Below are 26,043 nucleotides of genomic sequence, written 5' to 3' on the forward strand. Positions count from 1 at the left end.
TTGAGTTATCTATTTCTCCTAGTGTGAGCTTTCACAGTAGGTCTCATTCAAGGATTTTCCTTTTTATCTAATTCACTGAATTTATTGTTCTAAATTGGTGTCAAGTATAAACATATTATTCTTTAATTATCATATATGTGATTTCACTCATCTTATTTTTGATAATGGTAATAAGATTATTTATGTTTATTGATTGATTGTCTGGTATGAGTGGAGGTTCTCACTGGCAGAGGGAAGAGGCAACTTTGCCTCTTTGGGGACATTTGGCAGTGTTTGAATGTTTGCAGATGCTCTTTTTTTGGTGACACGTAAAATAGTATAACTGGCATCTAGTGGTTAGAAGCAGGGATGTTTCTAAGCGTCTCACAATGTACAGAACAGTTCACCCAACAAATAAATCTTGAACCCAAATACCCACGTGCTGAGGGAGACAGCAACTGCCATTTTGTATCTTCTATGTTAGTTACACCTTATGTCTGTATTATTTCCTTCTGTTTACTTTGTGCTTAATTTGAATTTCTCATATCATTATTTTCTTAAGGTGGCATCTTAGGTTATTCTTCTTTTCTGATGTTAGTGTTTAATGCGCTTCTTTTTACATTTCTTTTTAGCCCTGCCTTGGCTGCCTCCCACAAATTTTGTTTGTTGGTTTACTTTGTTTTCATCCAGGTCATATGTTTTCTAATAGTCATTGCCATCCTTCCTTTGACAGTTAGGTTTGGTTTTTTTTTTTTAATTTAGTTTAAAAATAGTTGAGGGGTGCCTGGGTGGCTAGTCAGTTGAGCATCCGATTCTTGATTTTGGCTCAGGTCATGATGGGTGGGATCCAGCCCTGCCTCAGGCTCCATGCTGAACATAAAGCCTGCCTAAGATTCTCTCTCTCTCTCTCTGTCTCTCTCTCTCTCTCTCTCCCTCAACCCCTCTCCCCTGCTCCTGCACTCTCTCTCTCTCTCTCTAAAAGAAATAACATAATAAAATAAAAATAAAAAAAATACTTGAGATTTTTAAGATATAATTTCTGTTATTGATTTATAATTTCATTCATTGAAAAAAGAAAACACACTTTGTGTGATATAATTTTTATAGAGACTCACTTTACAGTCCATAAAATGGTATATTTTGGTAAATGATCGAATTGCATGTTGAATAATTGTGCATCCTGCTGTTGTTGAATAGAAGGTTCTATAAATATTAAGAAAAGTTAATCAATAATATTGTTCAAGTCTATTATATTTTTACTGATTTTCTGTTTATTTGAACTATCAATTTTTTAGAGCAAGTAATGAGGTCTCTGATAATAAAAATATTTTATCTCTTCATTCTTTTATAACTTTTTACTTCTTTTAGTTCTGTTAATAGGTGTGTAAACATTTTATGTTTTTGATTTGTCTTTTTAATTGCATCCTTAGTTATTACTATTACAAGAGTCTCTTTTTTTTTAATGTTTTATTTATTCTTGACAGAGAGAGCATGAGTGAGAGTAGGGCAGAGATTGTGAAGGGGACAGAGGATCCAAAGCAGGGTCCATGCTGACAGCAACCAGCCTAATGTGGGGCTCAAACCCATGAACCACGAGACCATGACCTGAACCGAAGTTGGATGCTCAACTGACTGAGCCACCCAGGCCCCCCAAGGGTCTCTTTATTTTTCGTCATATTCTTCCTCTTTCTGAAATCTACCTTTCTGGTATTACTATAGCCAGTCTTTATTCTTTTTATTAGTATTAGTATGACTTTTTTTTTATTGTAAGCTACTGATGCCTTTTTTTACCAATAATATAGACAACTTATGATTGCTTCTTACTTTATCATCCAACCTGGCAATATTTTATTTTAGTTGTAATATTTAATTGGGGTTTAATTTACTTTTAATCTGAGTATTGATTTGGTTGTGTTTAAATCTACTTCCATTCTACTTAGGCTATCCTTTTTTCCCTTTTGGTTCTACTTTATTTTAGATGAAGTTAATATTGCTTGTGATTCCTTTTTCTTCATTACTAGCTCATTATCTTTACTTGTTTTTATTACTTGCTTTAGTTTTCATATTTCAACTTATCAAAGACCATATTCAATAGATATGATAGTATTTTGATACAGTATAAAATTGTACAACTTCATACTTTTCTTTCTCCCCTCTTGGCCTTCATGCTATTGGCATATATTTTCCTCTGGGTATTTTTTTTTCCTAGATGAATTTCACATAGGTAATAAGAAGATAGTCAACATCTACTGTGTTTTAAACATTATACATTATATTCTAGGCATCTATTCTAACTTAGTTCTCATAGTCTTGTGGGTTAAAAATCATTACTTTCATTTTTCAGATATGAAAACTGAAGGTCAAAGAGATTATATAACCTACCTAAGTCAGATAACTACTAAGTAGGGGAGATGAAAATCAAACCCAGATTTTATAATTCTGAAACCAATGTATGTGTTTCTTATATACCACCCTTTTCAATAAGTATTTATTGAATGAACAAATGAACTTCTAAATCAATGTAATTTGAGCGACAAAAAAATACTCTGAATTCCAAATATTTACATTTACTTTGCTTGAGAATACCTACAATTTTTCATAAGTGGAACATATCCTTTCAGCTTAAAATGATAAGCAGCTAAATATAGCACCCACAATGTTCATTAATAGTATCAGTGGACATGGAAATGGTTAATTAATAAACCCAGAACCACCGGTGCTTAAAAAATAGTGGGTATTGCGTGCACACACACACACACACACTAGAATAGCACTATTAAGGACTGGATCTGTTTTCTCCTAAGTCTCAATGAGGAAATGGTATGTCCAGCTGTAGCCCCTTAGTCATCCCCACAGGTAAAGGACAATAAGAATTCAATAGAGTGCTGGAATTAGATACTTCAGAGATTAACAAGTGAAGCTGAAGTTTAGTACTCTGCAGAATGACATACAGGGAAGCACAGCCTATGGAGACACTACTGCTAAAGACTCTTATAGAAGCACATTTGCAAGCAGAAACTTCAAGTTTTCAAATGAGTTGTGTTCCCTCAATAGCTGTCTCCTCAGTGGAATGCTGAAATATCGGAGAAATACATCATGAACTAAGATCATCTTGCCGCAAGAAAAATGTGAGGAATTCAAGAATGATCACAGAAACAGCCATCCAAGAAATATAAATGAAATGATTGACAAACACTTAAAAATTATTTTGTGCGATTTGAATACCATTCCATAAGACAACTTCATAGCAATAACCAATAGCAAGAGGCGTGGCCGGTGAGGCAGAGTTCTCCAAGGTTGCTTGATAAAGATTGTAGTGAAAGAAAAATGAGGCAGTTTGGGGGGAGGGTGTAGGAGATGCTGATTTGCTATAATAAAATCAATGCTAATTAGCATAGTTGAAGGGAATTGGTGGACTAAGTAAAATATGAGATTTTGCCTGACTTTGTAAAAATAGAAACCATGGAAGTCAAGGGATGTGAAGGAAAGAGAATGCTATGAGTATCACTTTGGGAATAGAACAGTTTCCTATAATAACTGAGTTTAATGTTGTGCCATGTAGATGGACAGCTGACATTTATTGGAGATGGAAACCATCTAGATTAAGGACTTTGAAGTAGGGTGATATAAACTGATGGCTGTGAGTTTTTAACTGATCTTTAGGTATACCAAACAACATAGATTAACTTATTGAATTTAGAACAGTCATTGGATAACAAATTAAGAAGCTATAAAGAGAAATATGCATATGGATCATGAAATGGATTTGGAATCAAGGCTTTTTTAGATAATAAAAGTAGTTCTACCTTGTATGAAGCATCTTAAACTTTTCCTATGTACAAGAATTGATTTTCCAGGAAATATCCAGTTCTTTAACCTCAATGTTAAACTCATTTTTTAAAATTTAACTGATGAATGGATAAAGAAATTGTGGTTTATATACACAATGGAATACTACGTGGCAATGAGAAAAAATGAAATATGGCCTTTTGTAGCAACGTGGATGGAACTGGAGAGTGTGATGCTAAGTGAAATAAGCCATACAGAGAAAGACAGATACCATATGGTTTCACTCTTATGTGGATCCTGAGAAACTTAACAGAAACCCATGGGGGAGGGAAAGAAAAAAAAAAAAAGAGGTTAGAGTGGGAGAGAGCCAAAGCATAAGAGACTGTTTGTTAAAAACTGAGAACAAACTGAGGGTTGATGGGGGGTGGGAGGGAGGGGAGGGTGGGTGATGGGTATTGAGGAGGGCCCCTTTGGGATGAGCACTGGGTGTTGTATGGAAACCAATTTGACAATAAATTTCATATATTGGAAAAAAAATAAAATAAAATTTATTAACACCATTTAGTTATATAAAATACTATATATATCAAATGGAAATATTGAGAGAACAGTTATGATTATGGAAATATATATTTCGCATTATAAAAAACATTTTTGCAAGAACAATTTCTTTAGAACATTAGATGGATTATATATATGTTATGTAACTGCATATATATGTGTGTGTATATATGTATACATTTTTTCTTATCTTAATTGATAAAAGATATTAAAATATTATCTAGTAACTCCTCAAAATAACATGAAGTTATAATACAAGATAAGGCAAATCCTGCATTATCTGGATTTTTTTTTTCATGAGTTTCTAAACTCCTTTCAGGTGTTTAACAAGATAGCAAATCTTGTGTCTTTGTTTAACTACTTGGCTAGAAGTGGAAATGAGTGGTTTAGGGAGAGTAGTCCAGGAAAAATAACTAACTGTGCCTTAAACTTGTTTTCAGATAGCAGGGTCTCTATTTTAGAGAAAGGTGGTGCAGAACTCCTGTCTGTTATATTTGTAATTGGAAACACTATCTTGTGGCTTCTATTATTAATCCAAATTAGATTATTCTATCGGTTTAACAGAATTTTGCAATGGTACGTTAGCAGTTTTTCATAATAATTTGAATCTACAGTTGAGACTAGGCATTTCTTTCCACCTACTATATGACTTTGAGAACCCAGACACAAAATTTCATTTATTTCTTGTGAAGGTATTGTATAATCTCTTCCTATTTTGGGTGATTTATTTGGTTAGAGGCTTTGGATTTATTGTTAGTGTTTTACTAATCTTGATATTTACTTACCACACAATTGCTATTTAACCTTTTCCTCAGTTTTAAGTTACTTCCTCTGAAACGCTTTTAATGACCTCCTATGGCTTGGTGAGCTCTATCCTATACACACTTCCTACTATACTGGAGCTGCTCACATTAAAATTGTGTCGGATCACTTTATACAGTTTTATGTTCATTTTTTACTACAATGGTAGAACTTTGAAAACAGTCAAAAGAGCAAGTCTTATAAGTGGAGTGTTTATACACCTTGCTTTTACAGAGACAGTCTCATTTTGTAACTATTTCTTCAACATTCCATGTATCAGCATTCCCTTTCACATTCCAAGTGTCCTAGTTTGGATAATAAATTATACATATAGTTACTCTGCTTATAAAACCTATACCCCTAACAACTACCGGAAGTTTAGTTATATAGTGGTCAGTAATAAAGATATGTGGAATTAATAAATGGATAATAGATGTTAAAATCAATGAATGAACTGATTATACTTATCCTTAATTCTATGTTTAAAATTGTATTTTGGAAAGTCTTCTTTTAAAAACTTGATCATCCACCTTACATTCAAAACAGAAAAGGAAGAAGTGAATAACAGACTAAAATATCTTGAGCCAAAACTTGTGAACATTTTCATATATTACTTGGGAGAAAACTATTTCTGCAATTTATATCAAGAATGATCTATTTTCTGTTTACTTCTTTCTCTGCTTCTCTTTCTCTTTTTTAGTTGCCTTCTCTGCAACTTTGATTCTTTTTTAGTGAATTGTTATTTTTCATAATTCTTCCTGATATCAGTGCAGACAACTCTTAAAAGATCTTTATGCAGTGCCTCTGTTAAGTATAAAAATATTTCATTTATAGCTTTCAGTACTTCTTATCTATTTCTTTTTGAAGGATTTGATCATGAATTATACATACCAGCACAGTATGAAATATTCAGCTCATGTTCTTTCATTCCAGTTCAGCCTACCAAACAAAGAAAGAGTGGTTTGAACACAGAAAAGAGAAGGTCTGATAGCCATATGCCGGTAGTATTTAATAGATTTTTTTCCATCGTAAGGCCCAGATGAAATGTCCAGCATAACTGAAATTCATACACTCAGTGCAACTCATGTAAGTTATTAAATTAACTGAATCAGAAACTTGGCTTTAAGCATATGAAATACATTTCTCAAAATATAAGAGTTGTTTTTTTTTAAGTCAGAAAAAAAGGAGTAATTATTACTCCAATAATGAATTACCATTATACAAAGCCACAGTTAGACATATTTTAGCAAATTTGGAAAAGTTAATATAGATTTATTAGGTCAATAGCTACTTTCAAATAGTAACTAAAGATGTTCACTATTTCTTTGAATTAGTAGTTGGTTGGTTATTCTGTTTGGTTAGATTCTTTACAATTAAAAGTTTCCAACAATATGTGTTTCTAGTTCTAGAAAAAGTAAAGTCCTTTCCTGTTACTGAAGAATTCTGAGTTATATTGAGGATAGTGATTTCAGGTTACTGCTGGAAAACTCTTCCTTAGGGAACGCACAGTGTAATAATATTCTTTATTGAGCTAACTTGTCCCTCAGACAGACAATCTTCAGTTCCTTCTAGGAAACCAGTGAATTCAGGATTTGTGAGTTGTTTTTTTGTTTTTGTTTTTGTTTTTCTTAATCCAACTCAGGGGCAAATGCATTTCATTCATTAATCAAAAGTAATTTTCCTACCTCCCTGCTGTAGAGAAATAAGTAGAAGACAATAAAAACAAGCAAAATAAACAATAATTTGTGAGGTCTTCTTGCCTATTTACTTCACAATACACATCATATCAAACTACCCCATAACATGTTCAATTTATGTATACAATATCTAGATTGTATGTAGTAACAACTTTTCTATTTAAGACTTTGTAGTTTGGAAATTATTTGATTTTGAATTGACTGGCACAAATATGACTGGTTACTCTTTTCAATGGAAGTTTTTTTGTTTCATTTTAGTTTTTCTTGAAATCTTTGTTCAAGCTAAAGGGTTAATTTATAGTTCAGAATCTATAACAACATAATCTTGGGTATAGGTTTAAAACCTCAAAGCAACCCTTTTTCATTCTTGTTAAATATGATAAAGCATGCTCCAAAATTTGAAGGTCCTTACCTGTGTTTCTGTTATTATTTCAGTTCATTTCAAAATTATTTGATTGAATATTAATTTTGCACCAAGTATATGGAGCACTTTACAAAAATCATATTACATTTGCTATTCTTCTGTACTTAGCCATTTAGATAATCTAATATAAACACAAAAATTGAAATTAGATTTTAAATAATTTAAATTTTATCCTTGTAAAAATATTTATAGAGAACTGATTCCATACCAGGTTTTTAGTACCTTTATGTGGATATCATATTAGTCAAGGCTTTCCAAAGAAATAGAACCAATAGGAGATGATAGATAGATAGATAAATAGATAGATAGATAGGTAATAAATAGATGAAAAGATTTATTATAGGAGATTGACTCATGTGATTATGGCAGTGGAGAATTCCCATAATTTGTCATCTGGGCAGGAGGAGATGTAAATCTCAGCTCAAGCATAAAGAGTTCTTCACCCTTCCTCTTTTTGCTCCTCAGGCCTTCAACGGGTTGGATGGTGCCCACCTGCAATGGTGAGGGAAACTTCTTTACTCACTGTACTAATTCAAGTGCTAATCTCTTCTGGAGGCACTCTCATAGACACAAGCAGAAATAATAATTTACCAGCTATCTGGGCATCCCTATCCCAGTCGGGTTGACACATTAAAATTAACCATCACAGATGTGCTGTTTAATGCCTCTCCTCCAAGTCTTCCTGTTAGCTTTCTCAAACTAACAGCATTATTTTTGTCCTTGTTTGATCTTTCACCTCTCTTTTTCATTCCAGATTATTTCTCCCACTTTATCTTTTTGCCTACTGATTCTGTCTTCTAAAGTTTTTTGACTGCCTTTCAATTAACTAATAGCTATTAAATGTTAAAGACTACAACTTTTTTTCCCCCTTCCAGTTGTTCTACTTAATTCTTTTGTCAAATGTGCCCTTCTTTTCCATCGCAGACTTTTTTTTCCTGGTATAATCTATATTTTTCTTTCATTTCTTTAATAATATTAAATTTAATTATTATCTATTAATTATTTTTATTATCCCAAGTTGTTTTGGAGCAGATTATCATTGCACCTGTTTGATTACCCTGGTGGACTATTTTTTTGGCTGTTTATCATTGTTATTATTATTAATAACATTAAACATTTTTGCCGTTATATTAGTTTTTTATTGCTATACAACAAACTACCACAGACTTAGAAACATAAAACAAATACCCAGTTATTATCTCACAGTTGTATCGGTCAGACGTGTGGACAGGTTCAATGGAATTCTCTACTTACAGCCTTCGAAGGCGAAATCAAAGTGTTGGTCCAATTGGACTTTTAATAGGAGGCTCTGGGGGAAATTCCACTTTCGACCTCATTCAAGTTTTTGAAAAATTCAATCCTTATGAAACTGAAGGTCCTAATTCCTTGATGATTATCAGCAGTGGGCCACTCTCACCCTCTAGAGGCAGCTCACATTCCTTCTTATGTAGCTCCCTACCTCTTCAAAACAGCAATGACATGTCAACCCTTTCTCACACTGGAAATCTCTGTCTTTGCTGATTCCAGCCAAAGAAAACACTTATCTTAAAGGCATGTGATTATAGTAGGTCCATTCAGGTCCATTAAAAAAAAAAGAAAGAAAGAAAAGAAAAGAAAACAACTCAGTTAACTGGTTAGTGACTTTAATTTTATCTGCAAACTTTCTTTTGTCATGTAATAGAACATAAGTAGGACATGATATCTCAATACATTCAGAGTCATAGGGATAAGGCTTAACAATATAACAGAGCTGTCTTAGTTGAAGTATTTATCTGTTCATAATATTCAAGAATATATTGGTGTAGTATGATTTCAGCCTTTATTTTCTCATTTTGTCATCTGCTTTTTCATTTGCATGTTATGATCATATTGTAATGCTGCTTTCTTCACTGCTTTTTTTTTTTTTTTAAGTTTATTCATTTTTGAGAGAATAGAGAGTGTGAACAGGGGCAGAGAGTGTGAACAGGGGCAGAGAGAGAGAGAGAGACACAGAATCAGAAGCAGGCTTCAGGCTCCGAGCTGTCAGCCCTGAACCTGATGTGGGGCTTGAACTCATGAACTGTGAGATCATGACCTGAGCTGAAGGTCAACCAACTGAGACAACCAGGTGCCCCAATCTTCACTGCTTTTGCAGACTTTGTTTATGTTTTTTTTTTTAAACTTTTCAAGAAAGACTTATCTTTTCTTTCTACCAAAAACTCAGAGTAGGCATTAACTAGGATGCTTCTTTGTTGTTTCCTGAGACAGATGATAGGGCACCTCCAGTCCCTATTCCTTAAAGGGCAGCCTTTTCAGTGTTCCTACTGAAAGTAAGGATCTTTGCTTACTCTGAGCAGTTCCAAGGCCAAATGTTCTATCTCTGCTTGTACATTAAAACTACAGCCTCAACTCCATAAATACATTGATCCAAAATATACAAACATAAAGCGTGTATAAAGTCAGACTCCTCGTTTTTTCTTGAAGATTTTGTGAGTGAATGACTGGAGTTACCCACCTATCAATGAGAAGGCAGGGCCATGGAAATTGTGTTCACTAAGGCTCCTCAAATGAAGAAGAATCCAGGAAGTCATCACTCTGAGGTAATATTCCATTAAATTCACAAGGTAAACTTCTTTAACCTTTGGACATTTTCCAACAATGTCATTTGCCCATATACTGTAGAAGGTTTTTCTGGAGATATTTTTGTTCTTTTTCCTTCGCATCTATAGATTGTGGTGATACAAGGAGAAGAAAATGTTGTTATATATGTGTCACATGCTGACACTTCACATCGTATTTTAATAGGATTGGCGTTATTGTTCAAGTAACACAGTAATGCATTTTACTAGTGAAATTCAAGTCTGTGATTAGATATAACTGGTATTAAATTGTTCTGTGAAGGCAACTTGGCAAACTATGTTGTTTTCTCTGTTAAGAGTTATGTTTGTGAACAGGCAAAACTTATTGATAATGGTAAAAATCAGAATAGAGGTTTCTGAGGAGAGGAAAGTTGAATATTGACTGAAATTGAGCATAAGGTAAAGCTTTGTTGAAATAAGTATTCTACATCATTATCTGGATGGTGGTTATATTTGTAAATGCTCATCCAGCTGTATAGTTAGGATTTGAACCCTCCACTTGCTGAATGTATTTTAATCTCGATTAAAACACACAAATAGGTGCACCTGGGTGGCTCAGCTGGTTAAACGCCTGACTTCAACATAGGTCATGATCTCACTGTTCCCAAGTTTGAGCCCCGCATCGCGCTCTGTGCTGACAGCTCTGAGCCTGGAGCCTGCTTCAGATTCTGTGTGTCCCTATCTCTTTGCCCCTCCCCTGCTCACACTCTGTCTCTCTCTCTCTCTCTCTCTCAAAAATAAATAAAACATTAATTTTTTTTAAAAAAGCACAGAGAAAATATCAAATAAATAAAACCAACGAAACACCCTTTACTTAGAACTAGTTGTATATATATGTATATATAATATGTTCATATGTCTCATTTTTTACATGTACTAAATATAAACATTCTAGAATGATTTTAATTTACCACTTTAATACTTTTGTGAGTAATACATTTCTTACATTTTATATGAATGCATATTTCTCTCTTTATTAAGGATATCTAAAATAAGGATACTATGAAAACATGTTTATGTAAAGCCTTTGTTCTTTGAGCATTATTTAAAATTAGACATCTATGAAACAGATTTGGCAATATATATTACTTCAGAAAATGGTAAGGATTCCAAAAGCCATCATTATTTAGTGTAAAAATAAAATCCATTATTCTAGATTGAGGAAAAGAAAATAGTTAAATATAAAAAGAGAGAAGATAAAAGGAGTATTGTGAAAAAGAGGTATATAGGAAGGTTTGTGCCTTGAGTTTAATCAAATCACATTTTCTTGTCTCCTGAATGAGCCTTTAGCTGACTGTGAACTCAAGATTTAACACAATTTAATGACATCAAGTTATTTCTTAAATTGTATTTTCTGTATAAATATTGAAAACCTTTCTACAGCTATACTGTTTTACTTTCTTCATGAGAAAAGTAGTTAGGTATCTTTTTTATATTTTGTGGGTTTATTTACAGGGACATTTTTTACATATCTTGGAAAAGTATAATAATTTTCAACTTTGAGTCACAATTTCTCTAAAGAAATTATGTTACTAGTAATGTATCATTCTCAGTAAAGAAAGTTTTGACCAAAGCAGGAGGCATCACAATCCCAGACTTTAGCCTCTACTACAAAGCTGTCATCATCAAGACAGCATGGTATTGGCATAAAAACAGACACATAGACCAATGGAATCGAATAGAAACCCCAGAACTAGACCCACAAACGTATGGCCAACTCATTTTTGACAAAGCAGGAAAGAACATCCAATGGAAAAAAGACAGTCTCTTTAACAAATGGTGCTGGGAGAACTGGACAGCAACATGCAGAAGGTTGAAACTAGACCACTTTCTCACACCATTCACAAAAATAAACTCAAAATGGATAAAGGACCTGAATGTGAGACAGGAAACCATCAAAACCTTAGAGGAGAAAGCAGGAAAAGACCTCTCTGACCTCAGCCGTAGCAATCTCTTACTTGGCACATCCCCAAAGGCAAGGGAATTAAAAGCAAAAGTGAATTACTGGGACCTTATGAAGATAAAAAGCTTCTGCACAGCAAAGGAAACAACCAACAAAACTAAAAGGCAACCAACGGAATGGGAAAAGATATTTGCAAATGACACATCGGACAAAGGGCTAGTATCCAAAATCTATAAAGAGCTCATCAAACTCCACACCCAAAAAACAAATAACCCAGTGAAGAAATGGGCAGAAAACATGAATAGACACTTCTCTAAAGAAGACATCCGGATGGCCAACAGGCACATGAAAAGATGTTCAACGTCGCTCCTCATCAGGGAAATACAAATCAAAACCACACTCAGATACCACCTCACGCCAGTCAGAGTGGCCAAAATGAAGAAATCAGGAGACTATAGATGCTGGAGAGGATGTGGAGAGACGGGAACCCTCTTGCACTGTTGGTGGGAATGCAAATTGGTGCAGCCGCTCTGGAAAGCAGTGTGGAGGTTCCTCAGAAAATTAAAAATAGACCTACCCTATGACCCAGCAATAGCACTGCTAGGAATTTATCCAAGGGATACAGGAGTACTGATGCATAGGGGCACTTGTACCCCAATGTTTATAGCAGCACTCTCAACAATAGCCAAATTATGGAAAGAGCCTAAATGTCCATCAACTGATGAATGGATAAAGAAATTGTGGTTTATATACACAATGGAATACTACGTGGCAATGAGAAAAAATGAAATATGGCCTTTTGTAGCAGCGTGGATGGAACTGGAGAGTGTGATGCTAAGTGAAATAAGCCATACAGAGAAAGACAGATACCATATGGTTTCACTCTTATGTGGATCCTGAGAAACGTAACAGAAACCCATGGGGGAGGGGAAGGGAAAAAAAAAAAAAAAGAGGTTAGAGTGGGAGAGAGCCAAAGCATAAGAGGCTGTTAAAAACTGAGAACAAACTGAGGGTTGATGGGGGGGTGGGAGGGAGGGCAGGGTGGGTGATGGGTATTGAGGAGGGCACCTTTTGGGATGAGCACTGGGTGTTGTATGGAAACCAATTTGACAGTAAATTTCATATATTAAAAAATAAAAAATAAAAAATAAAATAAATAAATAAATAAAAATAATAAAAAAATAAAATAAATAAAAAAAATAAAAAAAAAAGAACGTTTTGACAATGTATTCACCACGGCTATTATGGACTCAATGCTTGTGTTTCCCCAAATTCATATGTTAAACACCAAAACCCAGTGTAATGAAGATAATTAGAGGTGGGCCTTTAGGAGGCAATTGAATTTAAATGAGATCATGGGAGTGGAGCCCTTAGGAGAAGACAGAAGAAAGTGCTTTCTCTCTGCAGGCACATTGATCTTAGACTTCCTAGTCTCCAAAACTGTGAGACATAAATGTGTATTACTTAAACTGCCCACTATGTTTTTATAGCAATCCAAACTAAGATAATGGCTGAAGTGCTATTTGGTTATAAAAATACTTTTGAATGGTTTTCAGTGGATACTGTATATCACAGATTAAAAATATAAGTTTAGCACAGCTTGCAACTAACCAGAAACATCTATATTTGACAGGGAATGGAAAGTTGTAGAAGCAGGATCTTGCTAATCATCAAAGAAATATTGAGGCAGAGGACCAGTAAACAAAAATAAACTTCTCATTCTGCAATTATCATTAACATCTTTGTGACAGAAAGTAGGATACAAGGAAATATTGTTTATAAAGAGAAAATAAAAAGAAGAAAATCATTTTTTGTAATTTAGGGCATACTGTGGTGACATTTTTGTATTTTATTCCTGCCCTCCTAACTCACCTATACTTCTTTTAGGCTAAATTCTAGTTTACTAGAATTTACTAGAATACAAATACATACAAATATTAAAATGATGGTATGGCTAGGTTAGTCAAAATAGGTGGTCATATTTACATTGTAATTATTAAGAATATTGTATCAGAATAATAGACATCAAGTTTTGTTAGTTTCCTTTGTCTCAGAATTATTTGAACTATTCAAATTTCATCATCTGTTCTATAAATATGGCATCTATAAATAAAGTCTTATTGCATTTAAAAATAGATTTGGGAAGTTTCTATGAATATCTTATCAAGTAAGAGTAGATTAATGTGGAAATGTTGGGGTTTGGAGCCGGGAGCCGAAGGCCAATAAAGAATTCTTGAGACATCTTTGGTGCAAAATGTGGTTTTGTTAAAGCACAGGGACAGAAGTCATAGGCAGAAAGAGCTGCCCTGGGGCTGTATGGGTACTTTCAAGGTGGGGCGAGGTCAGGGATAGCCTAAATCTCTGAGGAATTTTGGAAGCAAGGTTTCTAGGATCTTGAAGGGGCTAGATATTTTTAAGAAAAGGTCATTTATTACTGTCTAATAAAACAGTCATGAGACCCCTCAGATGCATATCAGTGGGCCGTATGCTTGGAGGATGATTGCTAACATATATTTAGGGGGGAAAGATAAAGGAAATTTCCAAAAGAATTTTTATAAATTCCAGTAGACTTACCAGATCCTGGAGGTTGGGATAATGTTAAGCTAAGATTACTTTTTGCCCTTAGGCAAAGTATTAACATGGAGGCAGTTGAGCTCCCAGAGGAAGGTCACTGCCTGTTTCAAGGACTTGTGAATGGGCTATAAATTGTAAGGAAATGTAATTTTTTCTTTTGCCTTTGTTTCATCATAGATGACTACGGTGAGACATTATTTCCTTGGCAAATTGAATTATAAATGAGTGAGACAAGATGTACTGATTAGAACAGGGATATCTTAACACTAAGAGATCTGAGACCCTCATCAATATTTTATTTTATTAAACCATAGAAATACCAGGGATCTCCAGGGGGCACCCTCTCTTCTTCCTACCATTCTCACAGTTCAGTGGAGTTGTTTCCTGTGGTGATATTTCACATAACACAGAATAATTTCTCTTCATGTATACTGACTATGAACTGCTCATTTTTCATAAATATGATTATTTTTCTTAAATTTCCTTGAGGCTGATTGACTCATCCCTTGATCAGCACATTTTCAAAAAATTTTTTAACATAATTGCTACCCATTGACATGGACAAAACTAAAAATTTCATTCTTAATCGTTGGGGAAGGAAGCTGTAGTAAGAGGCATACTAATTATGTACTGAGTCACAGCAAATAAATTGATGCAAACTTTCAAATCTATCATGTGTTTAGAAAGTTGGGTAATGTCTTTGAGACTTTTTTCCCTGGAAGATACACTTCTGTGGGGGCTCAAAAAGTAATTGTGTGGATGTAATTACATAGACTATCACATCTGTCCAAGTATAACTGGATATTACTTTGAAAAAAAGTTATGTATCAGTCAGAACTGTCATGGATTAAATAGTCATAGCAAATTCACGCTATTTATGGTGACCTCTACTTTATTTAATACTTGTATGACTGAACATTTTGAAACACTTTTCTCTGACATTTTCTATTGGCAATTGAATTAGCTTGCTGGGATTGTTGTAACAAAGTACCACAAGTGAGTGGCTGAAACAACAGAAATGTATGGTCTCACAGTTCTAGAGGCTAGGAATGTGAGATCAGGGTGCCAGCAGGGCCATACTCCCTCTCAAGGCACTAGGGAAGGATCTGTTCCACATCTGTCTCCTAGATTCTGCTGGTCTGCCAGCAATCTTGCTTGGCGTATGGCAACATAATTCCAGTCTTCACATGGCATCCTCCGTTCATGTGTGTCCAAATTCTCCCTTTCTGTAGGGACATCCCCCAGTCAGGAGTAGAGGTCCACCCCACTCCACTATGATCTCTTCTTGACTAATTACACCTGTGATGACCCTATTTCCAAACAAGGTCAGGTTCTGAGGTAATGGGGTTAGGAGTTCAACATATGAGTTTTGGGGGATGTAATTTACCCATAGCAATAATATAAATACTTGCCATACTATAAATATACTTAATATAATATAAATCTCACAAAATATTTATTTTTAAAACTAATGTTCCATTTGAAACTAATAGCAGAAGTCCTGTTATCAAGTTTGAAAGCATATTGTAATTTGTATATGAGTTGTGTGTCTGATGATTTTATTCCAGACATACATGACTGGATATGTAGCAGATATTATTGTACACTAATTAAACAAAAGGAGGGGGAATGAAATCAGTTTAAATCTCAACATGATGGAAGATCCATAAACACTACTACAAAATAAAGACAGCTAAATATTTCTTGTTCAAGGACATTTTTGCAAAACTCTATCATCTACTTCAGAAAGAGGGCATTATTTTAGATAATATAGATGATGAATAAATCTTCAATTGTACTCCTCACTTTGATGCCTGCCATTCTCAAGATGTATATTTTATTTTATTTTTTTTTTCAACTAAAATTCACCTCACCAGGGGATTCCTTCTGCCAAATAAAGAGCAAACTTTCACATAAAGGGAAAATGTTTTTTACCCACAACAAAAAGTTAGATCCTGCTGAGTGTTTCCCCAGGCTTCTATAAAAATTCACAGGTGAAGCTTTGCCACCTTAAAAGAAACCCAAAACAGCTTTGATCAGCTAAACAGAAACAGTTTTTATTCCAAGCACATTAAAAAATACAAAGAAAGCACAGTATAGGCATTGCTTTTGGCCTTTATTCCGTTGTTTATGATATTTTATAACAAAACTTTAAAATACTCTTAAAAATGCTTTCTAACTTAAAAAGCATCATTTGAAACAATTTCATGCTGGGGGTGATAATTAGTTCTGTTTCCTGCCATGCTATGACCCTGATCCTTTTCCTTTACTTATTTGAAATATTATTGAGAAATGGTTGCATACTTAATCAAAAAAGTATCTAAACATCTGTCCATAATTTTAAAATTAGCTAATTTTAAAATTAGCAAGCTAATGTAGTTGATATAAAGCTAGTCTTACATACCTGGGTACATTATACATTGTATATATTTATACATACTTATATATATATTGTTTCATTTATTTGATTAAAGTAAAAATTACATGATTTTTGTGACTATATATTATTCTTTTATGACTGTATCACAGTTGGTTAAACGATTTTTCCTTTTTGGCTATACCACTTTTCAAAATTTTGTCTGTATTGCATAGAAATCTGTCATGAGAAGAGGTTTTATCTCTTAGACAAATATCTCTTAGATATTTGTCAATATCTAAATTTTCACCAAAATTGGTTCAAAAAATTACGTAAACCTTATCAGCTTTTATTAACCTTTAATGTTTTTAATTTGCATTTACAAAGCTTTTAAATGGCCCATCCAATATATTTTGGCATAATGTATAAGAATCATTCATAAGCCATAAAGTGGCTTTTGAAACAAATTCCATCTCAAAGAAGCAGATAAAGGATTTATAATTACATATTTTCTAAAGTAAGCATACTCAAATAAAAAAGGCGGGGTGAGGTGGGGGGGGGGCCTAAAATAAGAAAGAAACTTGTCCAAAATTTAGTCAAGTAGAGAGAAACAGTGAGGGCATTTTGGTCAGGACTCTTAGAATTTCTTGCCTTTAGTGGAGTACTTTCCTAACCTGGGTTCAGCCATTTGTGAAATGCTTCCAAGAAAAGGGGATAAAAGTCCTGGCGCTTCCCGCATGCCTTGCCGATGAACAGAGCAGGCTCCGTCAGCCAGAAAAGCCCAAGGGCAAAAGGATGCAGGTGGTGGCATTCGGAAGTCGAACAAACTTAGCTAGAAAGTAGAAGGGCCAAGAAGATATCAGCAGGGCGTCAACAGATTCTGCCAGAGGTAACGGCATTGTCTGGGACACTATTCAGGACTTTAGAGACACTAAACCATTTTTAAAAATCTAAGTAGATATTGAAGAATCCATGCCCAAAGGATGCTTAAGTAGCCTGTTCTGTCTTATCCTGCAAGTAGTCAGGAAAATTGCTCTATGGCAACAACAAATCATAATTTATGATTCATTAAAATGTATCTTAAATAACATTGTCAATAAACAAGTGATGATTTTTATGGGTTTCACTTGAGATTGCTTATTGAATGGAAAGAGTTTATTTTTTGGTAAAATAAAGGCATGTGTATGTCTTAGTTTAGTGATTTACATAATGGATACATTTACATAATGAGTCCTGAGTAGAAATATCTGTATCTGGAAATGTAATTAGAATCTCAAGTGCAGTTAAATCCTCTCTCTAGAAATTTTTCTCTCTATAGCTTTCTCATGCTGAAAACAGATTACAGGGTAATAAATCCATAGCCTTTGATGTTCTGGTCACAAAGACACTAAAGAAAATAAATCTCACTCATATTTGTTTAGATAAAATAATCATCAATCTTAACCTCAGGGGTGTTTTAGGAAACTTTTCAAACCTTCAGTTTCCTACTGAGTATTAGCTAATAGCCTTTGATTTGATACTTGTTTGGATGGCAATCTATTGGATTAAATGATGCCCTAAAGCTACCCCTTGGCAAAATTAAAATTCAGTATTTCTGTTGGTAAATTATGCTAGCTTTATTTAATTAGAGATTTCAAGGTGTCTAATTTTTTTTTAAGGCTGACGTCTATTGAGCCTTGCTCTAACATGTTATTAATTGCACGTTTGGAATTGAAATTTTTTTCTTAAAAAAGATATCAAATTCTAGTGATGAGAAGAGTAAAAACAAGAAAGACAGATTCATAGGATAATGTTTAATGAAAGAAGGTATTAGGTTTCAAGAATATTTTCTAACCATAGCACACAGAAATTTGCTTGTTTTATATATTATATTGCCCAATGTACATTCCAAGGGATGGCCAAAGCTTTATTTTGTTTTAAAAAGACTCATTTAAGTGTGCCTAATAATGCAAAGCTTCAGATGCGAAAATTACACAGTCACATTTTTATCAGACATGGGACAAATTTTACGAATAAAGATTGTATCGTTTAGAATGTTTATGGTGCTCTTGAGAAATGCCAATTAAGTTTCTTAGTAATACAACTAAATAGGAACATTTTAAATACATTGCATTTCTTGATCCTTAAGCATAAATGTATTTGGTAATAAATATTATTGATTTCTTTTCAAAGAAAACCAAAAAGAAGGAGCAAAACCATATCTAGGCATATAATTACATACATTAAAGAAAAAAAGCAAATAGGCATTTAAAAGCAAGGAAAAATAATGGTGAGTTTCAGGTCAATGAAAGATGTATGCAAGAGAATTGTTCATTAAGGAAGCATTTAAATATATAACATTTTTTCAATTATGTATTTAAATTGTAGTACTTTTTCTATTATAAGAAGTAGGGAAATTATCATTTTTACTATAAAAATGAATCAATGTTTTGTACCATTTATTATAATAAAAATTTAATAGCTTTAATACCATTATATATCAATTTATATTTAGTGGGATGTCTTAGGATAACAATTCATTATAATGCTAAAAATATTATGTAAGTTAATAAGGTAATTGTCCTAAGGAGGAATAAATATAAATGAATAGAACAAAAACATTTAACCTTCACTCCACTTAGCTTTTTCCAGTTTCCGGGCATAGTTTAATTTGCATCTTATGTATCTATACAAATGCTATGCCATTTTTTGGCACTTGAGCAAATCACTTAAACTCTTTGCATAGTAGTTTCCTCACCTATAGAGTAGATATAATAAAACTATCTCATACTTAAGAAACACTTAGAATAGCACCTGGCACATAGTAAATGTTATATAGATACTTGTCACATAAAATGAATAAAGGATGAGTGTCTGTGAAGATAATTAAATTCCCAATAATTCTCCCTTATAAAGGCCTGGGCCATGAAAGACAATATTAATAATTAAGACATTCTGTGTCATGTAGAGAGATGTCTTTGACTTTTCAAAAAATTTTATGTGGTTTTCTAATTTTGCCTGTATTTGCAAATAACGATTTAAAAGAATATGGAGAATTTTATTTATTTTTTTATATGAAATTTATTGTCAAATTGGTTTCTAAACAACACCCAGTGCTCATCCCAACAGGTGCCCTCCTCAGTGCCCATCACCCACTGGAAAATTGTAGATAATCATACTTTATTCTCCATTAATGCAATAATTATCATCAAGGTGAAAAACATATGGGATAGATTAAAGAATGTGAAATATTCTTTAAGGAAAACATATATATTATATGTAACATATATACTATATTATATTCTTTAAGGAAAGCATATATATTATATGCATTTGTATAATGCCATTAACTTTACCCAGATAGCCAAGTATGAGACATTAGGTGTTGGTATACCAGGTAGAAGAGATAGACTTTAGTATGATAAGAAATAAAATATTGTCAATACCATTATGTGTGTCCTTGACTAATATCATCGCTTGCCCTTTCACTTTATGGAATACCCTAAGGTGTATTTCTTTTCAGATCATATAAACCATGACTTTGGACAATAAAATACATTCAGAAAATCTGAAGTAGGTGGTCAATTTCTTTGGTTTGTCATGTGTACTGTCTTAGATAATGAGCTTTTCATAAGTTATTGTGCCATTTCTAGAGTAACACTGAAGCCACAATAAATATTTAACAGGAAAATAAATGTAGCAAATAGACTGCTTTAAAGACATAAATAGACAATCTGATTTAGTTTCATAAGTCTAGGAATTTTACTCTCCATTTACAAATTTATAACACTGCATCCTTTGTGTTATGATTACATTTATTTTCAAATAGCATTTTTTTCTCACATCAATGAATATTTAAGTGAAAAATGAAGTTTTAAAAGCTATATATGTCTGAAGTAATAACTGGCTTATAATTCATGCAGGTATTTTATTCAATGCAGGTTGTACTTGAAGTGATTATTTAGCTTATAGTGGATATTTTCCTCAATCCATATGAGTAGACCTCCACTGGGCAAGTTTGCATGCAAGATTTTGCTTTCCACATTCATCATTCATAAGTCAAGGGGCAAATAAATATACAACTCAAAGTTGGTCTCTCATAGACTTTGTTCAAGAATTTTAAAAGATGGAAAAGAGAAACAAAATCTAGGAGTACTTGAATCTAAAACTTCTTATTGAGAGACCTCTTGAGAAGAGATCCATTATCTCCCTATGACCCAGCAATAGCATTGCTAGGAATTTACCCAAGGGATACAGGAGTGCTGATGCATAGGGGCACTTGTACCCCAATGTTTATAGCAGCACTTTCAACAATAGCCAAATTATGGAAAAAGGCTAAATGTCCATCAACTGATGAATGGATAAAGAAGATGTGGTTTATATGGAATACTACTTGGCAATGAGAAAGAGTGAAATCTGGCCATTTGTAGCAACGTGGATGGAACTGGAGAATATTATGCTAAGTAAAATAAGTCAAGCAGAGAAAGACAGATACCATATGGTTTCACTCATATGTGGATCCTGAGAAACTTAACAGAAGACCAGAGGGGAAGTGAAGGGAGGAAAGAAAAGAGTTACAGAGAAGGAAGGAGGCAAACCATAAGAGACTCTTAAATACTGAGAACAAACTGAGGCTTGATGGGGGTGGGGGAGAGGGGAAAGTGGGTGATGGGCATTGAGGAGGGCATCTGTTGGGATGAGCACTGGGTGTTGTATGGAAACCAATTTGACAATAAATTTAATTCTATATATATAGAAAAGATCCATAAATATTCTTGCTGCCCAGAATCTTCCCTACTACCTACCCTTTAGAAGGCTTAGCTTTCAAAAGTTCCTTTGATCTTGCAAACTACCTCATTTTTACTCCCAAAGTTATATTTTATGCTTAAAATATCCAGACTTAGTTTTGCTGTTTACAACTAAAATAACTTTGGTCAATACACAAATCTAAAGGGAGTTGCTAGATAATATCTATAAGGAAAAAACTAATGAGAAACTGCTATATGAATATGAAGTAAGCTGCAAATAATAATAATAAAGTGATTTTGTATGAATAATATAGTACCTACTTATTGTACAAAATTCAAAATAAGAATATATGTAAATTCCTGGAGAAGATGAAGTAAAATAGCATGGTCTTTCATGTTAAACAGAGATCGCTTCTGACCTGAGCCCTGGTTTTTCCTATGTCTGTGACTACTGGAAAATTATTTAAATTATCGTTATCCTCATCATTAAAATACAGACAATAATTAACTCCTAATGTCACTTGTAGGATTGAATAATCTGATTCACATGCAATGGCTATTGTAATGCCTGTTCACATAAAAGGTACTAAAAAATGTGTGTTTTGTCCCTCCTCCACAATAACTATTTGTACATTTTGGGGTGTGTAGAGATCCAAGAAATAGTGCCATTCTTCCCTCCTCAGATGCATAACTAAATGGAAAAATAAAACAAAAAATATATGGTTAGTGGAGGTCAAATATCTATTTCAATGGAGATAATAGAGAAGGAATTTTATCTATGGGATAAGTGGCTTTCCAAGTGCTGAATTTCAGAGTCAAACAGATTTCTGTTGACTTACAGGGCCAGCTACAGATCTACAGGCCTGGGCTGCAGAGACAGGACTAAGCTAATGATATGCCAACAGCAAAGGGACCTCTCTCCAGAATAAGTGAGAAAAATAGGGGCCAAACTACTCATGTCTGTTTTTTTTTCCCCCTTTCAATCTCACCAATAAAAAGTAGTTGAAGAGTGAGTATATAACAGATTAAAACATGGTCAGAAATACCAAGAATGGAGAAAATAATTTTATACATAAAAGCAAGTCTTAGAGTTATTTGGATAGCATTTGCATACTATACTATAATTTTAAAAATACCTAATTGATGTGTTTTAATACGCTAGTGGAACTATGTGTAGCTGCAGCAGTACTGGAAAAACTAACAGGAACAAGAACAATTTATAAATGAAGACTAGAATTCAGGTGCCAGGAAAAAAAAAGGTAATGTTAAGAAGAAACTATTAGAGGAAGGGAAAGCATGATGGGTTATCAAAAGTCTGAAAAATAATAAAGAGCAATATGTTTTAAAGAAAATCAAATGAAGGAACAGATATGAAATGATAGTAACAGAAATTTTTAAAAACATGAAAATTTTTGGGGCGAGTGGGTGGCTGGGTTGGTTAAGCTTCTAACTTTAGCTCAGGTCTCATGGTCTCACAGTTTGTGAGTTTGAGCCCCATCTCGGGCTCTGTGCTGTCAGTACAGAGTCCATTTTGGGTCCTCTGTCCCTCTCTCTCTCTGCCCTTCCCCTGCAGGTTCTCTTTCTCTCCCTCAAAATAAATAAAGTTAAAATAAAATAATATAATCAATCAATCAATCAATCGTGAACATTTTCAACCAGAACACTTTAAAATTTTCTGTTAAAGCATGGATTCATCCATAAAATTGACTTATTGGAATAACACGTATAGAAATATCAGTGAGCGTCAAAAATAAAGACCATAATTAACAGTTACTTATACACACAAATATGTGTGTGTTACTGTGTATTCTATTAACTCTTTTCTTTCTACTTTTGAATATGTTTAAAGCATATTTTTCTTCTTGAATGTATGTGCTGTAGTCAGAATGAGGGCCTCTCAAAGATGTCCACAGAACCTGTGAATATGGAGTAAATGTGACAAAATGGAATTTGAAAATGATTAGGGTAATGAGCCTTGAGGCAGGGAGATGATCCTATATTATCTACATTGGCCCAGTCTAACCTTAGGCACTCCTAAAAATGTTCAGAACTTTCTCAGCCTTGAAAATTAGGAAAGATGAAATGAAAGGACAGAACAGAGAGATTCAGAGCAGGAGAAAGAATCAGCCTGCAGTTGCTGGCTTTGAAGATTGAGGCAATGGCTGTAAGAATAGGTATGTGGTGGCAGAAGGAAGCTGAAAATCTCCCTGACCAACAGCCTGCAGGGAAGTGTGGACTTTAGTCCTACAACGAGTGACACCAAAATCTTCAACGATCAAAATAAGCTTGGAAATAAGTTGATGCTAACAGACTCCAGAAAAGAACACAGCCTTGCGCATAGCTTAATCTCACGTTGGTAATTCTTGGAGCTGGAAGTCAGCTGAGTGAACTCACACTTCTAAGTTATAGAACTGTGAGATATTAAGTTTATCATGTTTTAAGTTTCTAAGCTGTAGCAATTTGTTACAGCAGCAATAAGAGACAAATGCAATATTAATCAGCTGTTTGCAGTATTTTTATATTTGTTGTTCTCTCAATGCTTTTGGCTTTATTATTCATGAAATAGGAGTCATGTTACAGGTGGAGATGAAGAGATGGGCTTTCGATTTTTAAAAAGGGACACTTGGAAAAAAAATGTGAGAGATAAATGAGCTATCCAACATGGATGCTATAGAGAACAGAAGAATTTCAGGTTTGTGTTTAGATTAAAGGAGGAAAAGATGATATCCGGAAAGTCCTTGCCACAATAGAATAATGAAAATACAATGCTGTGCTATAGGGTTGTCCTATATTCGGTGGTCAGTGGAAGAAAATAAAGTATAGTCATTGTGGTTGTATGTAATGTGGTGGAGTCAAAAAAATTCAGACAGTGAGATCTGTATTTACATAAGATTGGTCTCATATAAATAAGGGTTCTTAAATTTTCCTAACAAAACATTAAACCAGGTAAAGCATTAAACTGGTAAAAAAAAAAGTGCAACCAAAGAAGCAATTTTAATAAATGTGATTGAAGGATGTCCTAAAGTCAAGAATTGACCATTACTATAAAGGAGGAACTAAAAATACATGTTGCCAGTTAAACCTAAAGATGGTGAGTTGATAATATATTGAAATAAGAGGACAAAAGTAATAGGAAGAACAACATCAGGGTCCTAACTCAGATGATATAAGGGACGGTAATGCTACACCTGTGATACTGAACATAGAGAGAACGCTACCTAGATCCTTTTGGGTTTAGTACTATTGAGAAAAAAGAGCAGTATTACTGTACCAGCACAAAGAGAAAGTAGCAATTTGAATTACTTTGCATAAAACAATTAAGTTCAAAAAGTTTCTTTATTCTACTTAACTATTTCACAGGGTATCTTATGCCCTTCCTTTTAGGTAATTACTTTATAATTATATTTTATATATTTTTGTGTATAGCTTTATTGTTCAACATCCCATAAGTGCCTATCGATGTACCAGGAAAAGAACAAATTCTACTGGGAAAAATGAATGGCAAACACATTTTCCTTGATGTTTTGATGAGGTATTGTTCTTGTCTTTTAGAAAGGTCTGAAAACTAAGGACAAGTTACTTTTAAAGTATTTGAATTTCTGAGAACCAGATGGTACCCAAAAAAGGCATGATTGAATATATGCATAAATTTCTTAATTTCTTCTTGAATTTAAACTTCGGGTATCGTACCCACACATTCTCATCTCTAGTGGAATATGGCAATGAAAACAAAGAAAAAAGGTAAGAAAATTAAAATATTTTGTAATACAATTGAAATTGTCTTTGTCCTATTGTCACCTTAGGATGGTGAACATGGCACTCTCTAAGGCACCAGTTACCATGTACTGTCCATCATGTGGGCTGAGGGTGGAGCCAGGCTTGCCTTCCTAGAGAGTCTTGATGAATGAGTTGCCAACTAAGGTCAACAACAACTCATTTCCAGCTCCAAATAGTAACTCTGAAGTAGAACTAACTGAACTTGAAGCTAGATCTTTTATACGCAGGTTTTTGTCTATTCATAGCTGATGTCTAAATATTCCCGATCATAACAACTGGTCTCATACTCCATTCCATCCATCGATATGTGTGTGTGTTGGAGAAAAAGACATGTTCAGCGTAGATGTTCCCTATCAGTGATGCTCTCCTAATAGGAAAACATCGTATTTCTCAGTATTTGATTGTTACCACTTTTCCCAGGTTATTTATGACATGAAAGTCATAGATTGTCAGAGATTATAATAATGATTTGACCATGATTTACTATTTATTATTACAAAGTCATATGATACAAATTTAGAGGCTGGGAAATCACCTGCTTTCAGAAGCCCTCCAGTGCATTTTTTTTTTCTCACTCTTAACTAACTCCATTTCTGGAGAAATGGAGACCCTGCCAACCCAGAGGGTTAGTTAGTCAACTTTGGACATAGGATTTGGCTCTTGGTAAGATGAAGTAAAACCAACTAAGCCCTTGAAAACTTTTTCCTACTTTGCCTCATTTGGAGTACTTAGAATTGCTCCCCAAATTTTGCTTTTCTTTTTTTGTTGTTGTTGTTTGCTGTTTGTTTGTTTGCTTGCTTGTTTGTTTCAGGTGTTAACAAACAACTGAAAGCCAAA

At 33.8% G+C, this 26,043-nt stretch overlaps 1 long non-coding RNA gene across 4 annotated transcripts in view; it reads right to left on the reverse strand.

The window, feature by feature from the left end:
* The window catches only part of LOC131517141 (uncharacterized), an 80,883-nt gene that overhangs the window by 26,376 nt on the left and 28,464 nt on the right, over nucleotides 1-26,043 (reverse strand). For 2 of the 4 annotated variants that reach the window (XR_009264424.1, XR_009264423.1), the window contains one exon: nucleotides 20,033-22,120. The exons of 1 other annotated variant lie outside the window; for it this stretch is intronic. This is a non-coding gene — a long non-coding RNA (uncharacterized LOC131517141). Of the gene's footprint in view, nucleotides 1-6,021; nucleotides 6,070-20,032; nucleotides 22,121-26,043 lie in introns of those variants that run through there. One more of the 4 variants, XR_009264425.1, reaches the window with a different exon arrangement.

Source organism: Neofelis nebulosa, chromosome 7 (genome assembly GCF_028018385.1).
Source record: "Neofelis nebulosa isolate mNeoNeb1 chromosome 7, mNeoNeb1.pri, whole genome shotgun sequence".
Classification (NCBI taxonomy): Eukaryota; Metazoa; Chordata; class Mammalia; order Carnivora; family Felidae; genus Neofelis; species Neofelis nebulosa.